The following is a 13,109-nucleotide window of genomic DNA, read 5'->3' on the forward strand; positions in this document are numbered from 1 at the left end:
TAGAGAATTTAGTTTCCTACTTTTTATGTTCTATGATATTTTTTGATCAGATGCGTAGTTCTCGAGATATATCAAGATATTTAAAAGCTCCGAAGCTGCACCAACATAATAGAGGTACAGAAACACCGTGGCCCCTTTCTTTGAGATAACTCTGCACTATTGCGAGCTGCAAATGCCACTTCCAGCTTAGCTGTGCAGAAGAAGAACAACAAGAATAAGAAATATTTCGAAATATGTCCGTCAGGCCCCTTCCCTTGAGATAAATCTGCAAATATCTCGGAAACGAAGCGAGCTACGGCAAAATGTTAAGAGACCTTTTTTGTAGAAAATTAGGTTTCCTACTTTTTATGTTCTATGATATTTTTTGATCAGATGCGTAGTTCTCGAGATATATCAAGATATTTAAAAGTTCCGAAGCCGCACCAACATAATAGAGATACAGAAACACCGTGGCCCCTTTCTTTGCGATAACACTGCACTATTGCGAGCTGCAAATGCCACTTCCAGCTTAGCTGTGCAGAAGAAGAACAACAAGAAGAAGAAATATCTCGATATATGTCCGTCAGGCCCCTTCCCTTGAGATAAATCTGTAAATATCTCGGAAACGAAGCGAGCTATGGCAAAATGTTAAGAGACCTTTTTTGTAGAGAATTAAGTTTCCTACTTTTTATGTTCTATGATATTTTTCGATCAGAGGCGTAGTTCTCGAGATATATCAAGATATTTAAAAGTTCCGAAGCCGCACCAACATAATAGAGATACAGAAACACCGTGGCCCCTCTCTTTGAGATAACTCTGCACGATTGCGAGCCGCAAATGCCACTTACAGCTTAGCTGTGCAGAAGAAGAACAACGAGAAGAAGAAGTATCTCGAAATATGTCCGTCAGGCCCGTTCCTTTGAGCTGAATCTGCAAATATCTCGGAAACGAAGCGAGCTATGGCAAAATGTTAAGAGACGTTTTTTGTAGTGAATTATGTTTCCTACAATTTATGTTCTATGATATTTTTTGATCAGAAGCGTAGTTTTCGAGATATATCGAGATATTTAAAAGTTCCGAAGCCGCACCAACATAATAGAGATACAGAAACACCGTGGCTCCTTTCTTTGAGATAACTCTGCACTACTGCGAGCTGCAAATGCCACTTCCAGCTTAGCTGTGCAGAAGAAGAACAACAAGAAGAAGAAATATCTCGAAATATGTCCGTCAGGCCCCTTCCCTTGAGATAAATCTGCAAATATCTCGGAAACGAAGCGAGCTATTGCAAAACGTTAAGAGACCTTTTTTGTAGAGAATTTAGTTTCCTACTTTTTATGTTCTATGATATTTTTTGATCAGATGCGTAGTTCTCGAGATATATCAAGATATTTAAAAGCTCCGAAGCTGCACCAACATAATAGAGGTACAGAAACACCGTGGCCCCTTTCTTTGAGATAACTCTGCACTATTGCGAGCTGCAAATGCCACTTCCAGCTTAGCTGTGCAGAAGAAGAACAACAAGAATAAGAAATATTTCGAAATATGTCCGTCAGGCCCCTTCCCTTGAGATAAATCTGCAAATATCTCGGAAACGAAGCGAGCTACGGCAAAATGTTAAGAGACCTTTTTTGTAGAAAATTAGGTTTCCTACTTTTTATGTTCTATGATATTTTTTGATCAGATGCGTAGTTCTCGAGATATATCAAGATATTTAAAAGTTCCGAAGCCGCACCAACATAATAGAGATACAGAAACACCGTGGCCCCTTTCTTTGCGATAACACTGCACTATTGCGAGCTGCAAATGCCACTTCCAGCTTAGCTGTGCAGAAGAAGAACAACAAGAAGAAGAAATATCTCGATATATGTCCGTCAGGCCCCTTCCCTTGAGATAAATCTGTAAATATCTCGGAAACGAAGCGAGCTATGGCAAAATGTTAAGAGACCTTTTTTGTAGAGAATTAAGTTTCCTACTTTTTATGTTCTATGATATTTTTCGATCAGAGGCGTAGTTCTCGAGATATATCAAGATATTTAAAAGTTCCGAAGCCGCACCAACATAATAGAGATACAGAAACACCGTGGCCCCTCTCTTTGAGATAACTCTGCACGATTGCGAGCCGCAAATGCCACTTACAGCTTAGCTGTGCAGAAGAAGAACAACGAGAAGAAGAAGTATCTCGAAATATGTCCGTCAGGCCCGTTCCTTTGAGCTGAATCTGCAAATATCTCGGAAACGAAGCGAGCTATGGCAAAATGTTAAGAGACGTTTTTTGTAGTGAATTATGTTTCCTACAATTTATGTTCTATGATATTTTTTGATCAGAAGCGTAGTTTTCGAGATATATCGAGATATTTAAAAGTTCCGAAGCCGCACCAACATAATAGAGATACGGAAACACCGTGGCCCCTTTCTTTGGGATAACTCTGCACTATTGCGAGCTGGAAATGCCACTTCCAGTTTAGCTGTGCAGAAGAAGAACAACAAGAAGAAGAAATATCTCGAAATATGTCCGTCAGGACCCTTCCCTTGAGATAAATCTGCAAATATCTCGGAAACGAAGCGAGCTATTGCAAAACGTTGAGAGACCTTTTTTGTAGAGAATTAAGTTTCCTACTTTTTATGTTCTATGATATTTTTTGATCAGATGCGTAGTTCTCGAGATATATCAAGATATTTAAAAGCTCCGAAGCTGCACCAACATAATAGAGGTACAGAAACACCGTGGCCCCTTTCTTTGAGATAACTCTGCACTATTGCGAGCTGCAAATGCCACTTCCAGCTTAGCTGTGCAGAAGAAGAACAACAAGAATAAGAAATATTTCGAAATATGTCCGTCAGGCCCCTTCCCTTGAGATAAATCTGCAAATATCTCGGAAACGAAGCGAGCTACGGCAAAATGTTAAGCGACCTTTTTTGTAGAAAATTAGGTTTCCTACTTTTTATGTTCTATGATATTTTTTGATCAGATGCGTAGTTCTCGAGATATATCAAGATATTTAAAAGTTCCGAAGCCGCACCAACATAATAGAGATACAGAAACACCGTGGCCCCTTTCTTTGAGATAACTCTGCACTATTGCGCGCTGCAAATGCCACTTCCAGCTTAGCTGTGCAGAAGAAGAACAACAAGAAGAAGAAATATCTCGAAATATGTCCGTCAGGCCCCTTCCCTTGAGATAAATCTGCAAATATCTCGGAAACGAAGCGAGCTATGGCAAAATGTTAAGAGACCTTTTTTGTAGAGAATTAAGTTTCCTACTTTTTATGTTCTATGATATTTTTTGATCAGATGCGTAGTTCTCGAGATATATCAAGATATTTAAAAGTTCCGAAGCCGCACTAACATAATAGAGATACAGAAACACCGTGGCCCCTTTCTTTGAGATAACTCTGCACTATTGCGCGCTGCAAATGCCACTTCCAGCTTAGCTGTGCAGAAGAAGAACAACAAGAAGAAGAAATATCTCGAGATATGTCCGTCAGGCCCCTTCCCTTGAGATAAATCTGCAAATATCTCGGAAACGAAGCGAGCTATGGCAAAATGTTAAGAGACCTTTTTTGTAGAGACTTAAGTTTCCTACTTTTTATGTTCTATGATATTTTTCGATCAGAGGCGTAGTTCTCGAGATATATCAAGATATTTAAAAGTTCCGAAGCCGCACCAACATAATAGAGATACAGAAACACCGTGGCCCCTTTCTTTGAGATAACTCTGCACTATTGCGAGCTGTAAATGCCACTTCCAGCTTAGCTGTGCAGGAGAAGAACAACAAGAAGAAGAAATATCTCGAAATATGTCCGTCAGGCCCCTTCCCTTGAGATAAATCTGCAAATATCTCGGAAACGAAGAGAGCTATGGCAAAATGTTAAGAGACCTTTTTTGTAGAGAATTAAGTTTCCTACTTTTTATGTTCTATCATATTTTTTGATCAGACGCGTAGTTCTCGAGATATATCAAGATATTTAAAAGTTCCGAAGCCGCACCAACATAATAGAGATACAGAAACACCGTGGCCCCTTTCTTTGAGATAACTCTGCACTGTTGCGAGCTGTAAATGCCACTTCCAGCTTAGCTGTGCAGAAGAAGAACAACAAGAAGAAGAAATATCTCGAAATATGTCCGTCAGGCCCCTGCCCTTGAGATATATCTGCAAATATCTCGGAAACGAAGCGAGCTATGGCAAAATGTTAAGAGACGTTTTTTGTAGTGAATTATGTTTCCTACAATTTATGTTCTATGATATTTCTTGATCAGAAGCGTAGTTTTCGAGATATATCGAGATATTTAAAAGTTCCGAAGCCGCACCAACATAATAGAGATACAGAAACACCGTGGCTCCTTTCTTTGAGATAACTCTGCACTACTGCGAGCTGCAAATGCCACTTCCAGCTTAGCTGTGCAGAAGAAGAACAACAAGAAGAAGAAATATCTCGAAATATGTCCGTCAGGCCCCTTCCCTTGAGATAAATCTGCAAATATCTCGGAAACGAAGCGAGCTATGGCAAAATGTTAAGAGACCTTTTTTGTAGAGACTTAAGTTTCCTACTTTTTATGTTCTATGATATTTTTTGATCAGATGCGTAGTTCTCGAGATATATCAAGATATTTAAAAGCTCCGAAGCTGCACCAACATAATAGAGGTACAGAAACACCGTGGCCCCTTTCTTTGAGATAACTCTGCACTATTGCGAGCTGCAAATGCCACTTCCAGCTTAGCTGTGCAGAAGAAGAACAACAAGAATAAGAAATATTTCGAAATATGTCCGTCAGGCCCCTTCCCTTGAGATAAATCTGCAAATATCTCGGAAACGAAGCGAGCTACGGCAAAATGTTAAGAGACCTTTTTTGTAGAAAATTAGGTTTCCTACTTTTTATGTTCTATGATATTTTTTGATCAGATGCGTAGTTCTCGAGATATATCAAGATATTTAAAAGTTCCGAAGCCGCACCAACATAATAGAGATACAGAAACACCGTGGCCCCTTTCTTTGCGATAACACTGCACTATTGCGAGCTGCAAATGCCACTTCCAGCTTAGCTGTGCAGAAGAAGAACAACAAGAAGAAGAAATATCTCGATATATGTCCGTCAGGCCCCTTCCCTTGAGATAAATCTGTAAATATCTCGGAAACGAAGCGAGCTATGGCAAAATGTTAAGAGACCTTTTTTGTAGAGAATTAAGTTTCCTACTTTTTATGTTCTATGATATTTTTTGATCAGATGCGTAGTTCTCGAGATATATCAAGATATTTAAAAGCTCCGAAGCTGCACCAACATAATAGAGGTACAGAAACACCGTGGCCCCTTTCTTTGAGATAACTCTGCACTATTGCGAGCTGCAAATGCCACTTCCAGCTTAGCTGTGCAGAAGAAGAACAACAAGAATAAGAAATATTTCGAAATATGTCCGTCAGGCCCCTTCCCTTGAGATAAATCTGCAAATATCTCGGAAACGAAGCGAGCTACGGCAAAATGTTAAGCGACCTTTTTTGTAGAAAATTAGGTTTCCTACTTTTTATGTTCTATGATATTTTTTGATCAGATGCGTAGTTCTCGAGATATATCAAGATATTTAAAAGTTCCGAAGCCGCACCAACATAATAGAGATACAGAAACACCGTGGCCCCTTTCTTTGAGATAACTCTGCACTATTGCGAGCTGCAAATGCCACTTCCAGCTTAGCTGTGCAGAAGAGGAACAACAAGAAGAAGAAGTATCTCGGAATATGTCGTCAGGCCCCTTCCCTTGAGCTAAATCTGCAAATATCTCGGAAACGATGCCAGCTATGGGAAAATGTTAAGAGACCTTTTTTGTAGAGAATTATGTTTCCTACTTTTTATGTTCTATGATATTTTTTGATCAGATGCGTAGTTTTCGAGATATATCGAGATATTTAAAAGTTCCGAAGCCGCACCAACATAATAGAGATACAGACACATCGTGGCCCCTTTCTTTGGGATAACTCTGCACTATTGCGAGTTGGAAATGCCACTTCCAGTTTAGCTGTGCAGAAGAAGAACAACAAGAAGAAGAAATATCTCGAAATATGTCCGTCAGGACCCTTCCCTTGAGATAAATCTGCAAATATCTCGGAGACGAAGCGAGCTATTGCAAAACGTTAAGAGACCTTTTTTGTAGAGAATTAAGTTTCCTACTTTTTATGTTCTATGATATTTTTTGATCAGATGCGTAGTTCTCGAGATATATCAAGATATTTAAAAGTTCCGAAGCTGCACCAACATAATAGAGGTGCAGAAACACCGTGGCCTCTTTCTTTGAGATAACTCTGCACTATTGCGAGCTGCAAATGCCACTTCCAGCTTAGCTGTGCAGAAGAGGAACAACAAGAAGAAGAAATATCTCGGAATATGTCCGTCAGGCCCCTTCCCTTGAGATATATCTGCAAATATCTCGGAAACGATGCCAGCTATGGGAAAATGTTAAGAGACCTTTTTTGTAGAGAATTAAGTTTCCTACTTTTTATCTTCTATGCTATTTTTTGATCAGATGCGTAGTTCTCGAGATATATCAAGATATTTAAAAGTTCCGAAGCCGCACCAACATAATAGAGATACAGAAACACCGTGGCCCCTTTCTTTGAGATAACTCTGCACTATTGCGCGCTGCAAATGCCACTTCCAGCTTAGCTGTGCAGAAGAAGAACAACAAGAAGAAGAAATATCTCGAAATATGTCCGTCAGGCCCCTTCCCTTGAGATAAATCTGCAAATATCTCGGAAACGAAGCGAGCTATGGCAAAATGTTAAGAGACCTTTTTTGTAGAGAATTAAGTTTCCTACTTTTTATGTTCTATGATATTTTTTGATCAGATGCGTAGTTCTCGAGATATATCAAGATATTTAAAAGTTCCGAAGCCGCACTAACATAATAGAGACACAGAAACACCGTGGCCCCTTTCTTTGAGATAACTCTGCACTATTGCGCGCTGCAAATGCCACTTCCAGCTTAGCTGTGCAGAAGAAGAACAACAAGAAGAAGAAATATCTCGAGATATGTCCGTCAGGCCCCTTCCCTTGAGATAAATCTGCAAATATCTCGGAAACGAAGCGAGCTATGGCAAAATGTTAAGAGACCTTTTTTGTAGAGACTTAAGTTTCCTACTTTTTATGTTCTATGATATTTTTCGATCAGAGGCGTAGTTCTCGAGATATATCAAGATATTTAAAAGTTCCGAAGCCGCACCAACATAATAGAGATACAGAAACACCGTGGCCCCTTTCTTTGAGATAACTCTGCACTAGTGCGAGCTGTAAATGCCACTTCCAGCTTAGCTGTGCAGGAGAAGAACAACAAGAAGAAGAAATATCTCGAAATATGTCCGTCAGGCCCCTTCCCTTGAGATAAATCTGCAAATATCTCGGAAACGAAGAGAGCTATGGCAAAATGTTAAGAGACCTTTTTTGTAGAGAATTAAGTTTCCTACTTTTTATGTTCTATGATATTTTTTGATCAGATGCGTAGTTCTCGAGATATATCAAGATATTTAAAAGCTCCGAAGCTGCACCAACATAATAGAGATACAGAAACACCGTGGCTCCTTTCTTTGAGATAACTCTGCACTACTGCGAGCTGCAAATGCCACTTCCAGCTTAGCTGTGCAGAAGAAGAACAACAAGAAGAAGAAATATCTCGAAATATGTCCGTCAGGCCCCATCCCTTGAGATAAATCTGCAAATATCTCGGAAACGAAGCGAGCTATGGCAAAATGTTAAGAGACCTTTTTTGTAGAGACTTAAGTTTCCTACTTTTTATGTTCTATGATATTTTTTGATCAGATGCGTAGTTCTCGAGATATATCAAGATATTTAAAAGCTCCGAAGCTGCACCAACATAATAGAGGTACAGAAACACCGTGGCCCCTTTCTTTGAGATAACTCTGCACTATTGCGAGCTGCAAATGCCACTTCCAGCTTAGCTGTGCAGAAGAAGAACAACAAGAATAAGAAATATTTCGAAATATGTCCGTCAGGCCCCTTCCCTTGAGATAAATCTGCAAATATCTCGGAAACGAAGCGAGCTACGGCAAAATGTTAAGAGACCTTTTTTGTAGAAAATTAGGTTTCCTACTTTTTATGTTCTATGATATTTTTTGATCAGATGCGTAGTTCTCGAGATATATCAAGATATTTAAAAGTTCCGAAGCCGCACCAACATAATAGAGATACAGAAACACCGTGGCCCCTTTCTTTGCGATAACACTGCACTATTGCGAGCTGCAAATGCCACTTCCAGCTTAGCTGTGCAGAAGAAGAACAACAAGAAGAAGAAATATCTCGATATATGTCCGTCAGGCCCCTTCCCTTGAGATAAATCTGTAAATATCTCGGAAACGAAGCGAGCTATGGCAAAATGTTAAGAGACCTTTTTTGTAGAGAATTAAGTTTCCTACTTTTTATGTTCTATGATATTTTTCGATCAGAGGCGTAGTTCTCGAGATATATCAAGATATTTAAAAGTTCCGAAGCCGCACCAACATAATAGAGATACAGAAACACCGTGGCCCCTCTCTTTGAGATAACTCTGCACGATTGCGAGCCGCAAATGCCACTTACAGCTTAGCTGTGCAGAAGAAGAACAACGAGAAGAAGAAGTATCTCGAAATATGTCCGTCAGGCCCGTTCCTTTGAGCTGAATCTGCAAATATCTCGGAAACGAAGCGAGCTATGGCAAAATGTTAAGAGACGTTTTTTGTAGTGAATTATGTTTCCTACAATTTATGTTCTATGATATGTTTTGATCAGAAGCGTAGTTTTCGAGATATATCGAGATATTTAAAAGTTCCGAAGCCGCACCAACATAATAGAGATACAGAAACACCGTGGCTCCTTTCTTTGAGATAACTCTGCACTACTGCGAGCTGCAAATGCCACTTCCAGCTTAGCTGTGCAGAAGAAGAACAACAAGAAGAAGAAATATCTCGAAATATGTCCATCAGGACCCTTCCCTTGAGATAAATCTGCAAATATCTCGGAAACGAAGCGAGCTATGGCAAAATGTTAGGAGACCTTTTTTGTAGAGAATTATGTTTCCTACAATTTATGTTCTATGATATTTTTTGATCAGAAGCGTAGTTTTCGAGATATATCGAGATATTTAAAAGTTCCGAAGCCGCACCAACATAATAGAGATACGGAAACACCGTGGCCCCTTTCTTTGGGATAACTCTGCACTATTGCGAGCTGGAAATGCCACTTCCAGTTTAGCTGTGCAGAAGAAGAACAACAAGAAGAAGAAATATCTCGAAATATGTCCGTCAGGACCCTTCCCTTGAGATAAATCTGCAAATATCTCGGAAACGAAGCGAGCTATTGCAAAACGTTGAGAGACCTTTTTTGTAGAGAATTAAGTTTCCTACTTTTTATGTTCTATGATATTTTTTGATCAGATGCGTAGTTCTCGAGATATATCAAGATATTTAAAAGCTCCGAAGCTGCACCAACATAATAGAGGTACAGAAACACCGTGGCCCCTTTCTTTGAGATAACTCTGCACTATTGCGAGCTGCAAATGCCACTTCCAGCTTAGCTGTGCAGAAGAAGAACAACAAGAATAAGAAATATTTCGAAATATGTCCGTCAGGCCCCTTCCCTTGAGATAAATCTGCAAATATCTCGGAAACGAAGCGAGCTACGGCAAAATGTTAAGCGACCTTTTTTGTAGAAAATTAGGTTTCCTACTTTTTATGTTCTATGATATTTTTTGATCAGATGCGTAGTTCTCGAGATATATCAAGATATTTAAAAGTTCCGAAGCCGCACCAACATAATAGAGATACAGAAACACCGTGGCCCCTTTCTTTGAGATAACTCTGCACTATTGCGAGCTGCAAATGCCACTTCCAGCTTAGCTGTGCAGAAGAGGAACAACAAGAAGAAGAAATATCTCGGAATATGTCGTCAGGCCCCTTCCCTTGAGCTAAATCTGCAAATATCTCGGAAACGATGCCAGCTATGGGAAAATGTTAAGAGACCTTTTTTGTAGAGAATTATGTTTCCTACTTTTTATGTTCTATGATATTTTTTGATCAGATGCGTAGTTTTCGAGATATATCGAGATATTTAAAAGTTCCGAAGCCGCACCAACATAATAGAGATACAGAAACACCGTGGCCCCTTTCTTTGCGATAACACTGCACTATTGCGCGCTGCCAATGCCACTTCCAGCTTAGCTGTGCAGAAGAAGAACAACAAGAAGAAGAAATATCTCGAAATATGTCCGTCAGGCCCCTTCCCTTGAGATAAATCTGCAAATATCTCGGAAACGAAGCGAGCTATGGCAAAATGTTAAGAGACCTTTTTTGTAGAGAATTAAGTTTCCTACTTTTTATGTTCTATGATATTTTTTGATCAGATGCGTAGTTCTCGAGATATATCAAGATATTTAAAAGTTCCGAAGCCGCACTAACATAATAGAGATACAGAAACACCGTGGCCCCTTTCTTTGCGATAACACTGCACTATTGCGAGCTGCAAATGCCACTTCCAGCTTAGCTGTGCAGAAGAAGAACAACAAGAAGAAGAAATATCTCGATATATGTCCGTCAGGCCCCTTCCCTTGAGATAAATCTGTAAATATCTCGGAAACGAAGCGAGCTATGGCAAAATGTTAAGAGACCTTTTTTGTAGAGAATTAAGTTTCCTACTTTTTATGTTCTATGATATTTTTCGATCAGAGGCGTAGTTCTCGAGATATATCAAGATATTTAAAAGTTCCGAAGCCGCACCAACATAATAGAGATACAGAAACACCGTGGCCCCTCTCTTTGAGATAACTCTGCACGATTGCGAGCCGCAAATGCCACTTACAGCTTAGCTGTGCAGAAGAAGAACAACGAGAAGAAGAAGTATCTCGAAATATGTCCGTCAGGCCCGTTCCTTTGAGCTGAATCTGCAAATATCTCGGAAACGAAGCGAGCTATGGCAAAATGTTAAGAGACGTTTTTTGTAGTGAATTATGTTTCCTACAATTTATGTTCTATGATATGTTTTGATCAGAAGCGTAGTTTTCGAGATATATCGAGATATTTAAAAGTTCCGAAGCCGCACCAACATAATAGAGATACAGAAACACCGTGGCTCCTTTCTTTGAGATAACTCTGCACTACTGCGAGCTGCAAATGCCACTTCCAGCTTAGCTGTGCAGAAGAAGAACAACAAGAAGAAGAAATATCTCGAAATATGTCCATCAGGACCCTTCCCTTGAGATAAATCTGCAAATATCTCGGAAACGAAGCGAGCTATGGCAAAATGTTAGGAGACCTTTTTTGTAGAGAATTATGTTTCCTACAATTTATGTTCTATGATATTTTTTGATCAGAAGCGTAGTTTTCGAGATATATCGAGATATTTAAAAGTTCCGAAGCCGCACCAACATAATAGAGATACGGAAACACCGTGGCCCCTTTCTTTGGGATAACTCTGCACTATTGCGAGCTGGAAATGCCACTTCCAGTTTAGCTGTGCAGAAGAAGAACAACAAGAAGAAGAAATATCTCGAAATATGTCCGTCAGGACCCTTCCCTTGAGATAAATCTGCAAATATCTCGGAAACGAAGCGAGCTATTGCAAAACGTTGAGAGACCTTTTTTGTAGAGAATTAAGTTTCCTACTTTTTATGTTCTATGATATTTTTTGATCAGATGCGTAGTTCTCGAGATATATCAAGATATTTAAAAGCTCCGAAGCTGCACCAACATAATAGAGGTACAGAAACACCGTGGCCCCTTTCTTTGAGATAACTCTGCACTATTGCGAGCTGCAAATGCCACTTCCAGCTTAGCTGTGCAGAAGAAGAACAACAAGAATAAGAAATATTTCGAAATATGTCCGTCAGGCCCCTTCCCTTGAGATAAATCTGCAAATATCTCGGAAACGAAGCGAGCTACGGCAAAATGTTAAGCGACCTTTTTTGTAGAAAATTAGGTTTCCTACTTTTTATGTTCTATGATATTTTTTGATCAGATGCGTAGTTCTCGAGATATATCAAGATATTTAAAAGTTCCGAAGCCGCACCAACATAATAGAGATACAGAAACACCGTGGCCCCTTTCTTTGAGATAACTCTGCACTATTGCGAGCTGCAAATGCCACTTCCAGCTTAGCTGTGCAGAAGAGGAACAACAAGAAGAAGAAATATCTCGGAATATGTCGTCAGGCCCCTTCCCTTGAGCTAAATCTGCAAATATCTCGGAAACGATGCCAGCTATGGGAAAATGTTAAGAGACCTTTTTTGTAGAGAATTATGTTTCCTACTTTTTATGTTCTATGATATTTTTTGATCAGATGCGTAGTTTTCGAGATATATCGAGATATTTAAAAGTTCCGAAGCCGCACCAACATAATAGAGATACAGAAACACCGTGGCCCCTTTCTTTGCGATAACACTGCACTATTGCGCGCTGCCAATGCCACTTCCAGCTTAGCTGTGCAGAAGAAGAACAACAAGAAGAAGAAATATCTCGAAATATGTCCGTCAGGCCCCTTCCCTTGAGATAAATCTGCAAATATCTCGGAAACGAAGCGAGCTATGGCAAAATGTTAAGAGACCTTTTTTGTAGAGAATTAAGTTTCCTACTTTTTATGTTCTATGATATTTTTTGATCAGATGCGTAGTTCTCGAGATATATCAAGATATTTAAAAGTTCCGAAGCCGCACTAACATAATAGAGATACAGAAACACCGTGGCCCCTTTCTTTGAGATAACTCTGCACTATTGCGCGCTGCAAATGCCACTTCCAGCTTAGCTGTGCAGAAGAAGAACAACAAGAAGAAGAAATATCTCGAGATATGTCCGTCAGGCCCCTTCCCTTGAGATAAATCTGCAAATATCTCGGAAACGAAGCGAGCTATGGCAAAATGTTAAGAGACCTTTTTTGTAGAGACTTAAGTTTCCTACTTTTTATGTTCTATGATATTTTTCGATCAGAGGCGTAGTTCTCGAGATATATCAAGATATTTAAAAGTTCCGAAGCCGCACCAACATAATAGAGATACAGAAACACCGTGGCCCCTTTCTTTGAGATAACTCTGCACTGTTGCGAGCTGTAAATGCCACTTCCAGCTTAGCTGTGCAGAAGAAGAACAACAAGAAGAAGAAATATCTCGAAA

This window comes from Osmia lignaria, unplaced genomic scaffold (genome assembly GCF_051020975.1).
Source record: "Osmia lignaria lignaria isolate PbOS001 unplaced genomic scaffold, iyOsmLign1 scaffold0003, whole genome shotgun sequence".
In the NCBI taxonomy this organism is placed as follows: domain Eukaryota; kingdom Metazoa; phylum Arthropoda; class Insecta; order Hymenoptera; family Megachilidae; genus Osmia; species Osmia lignaria.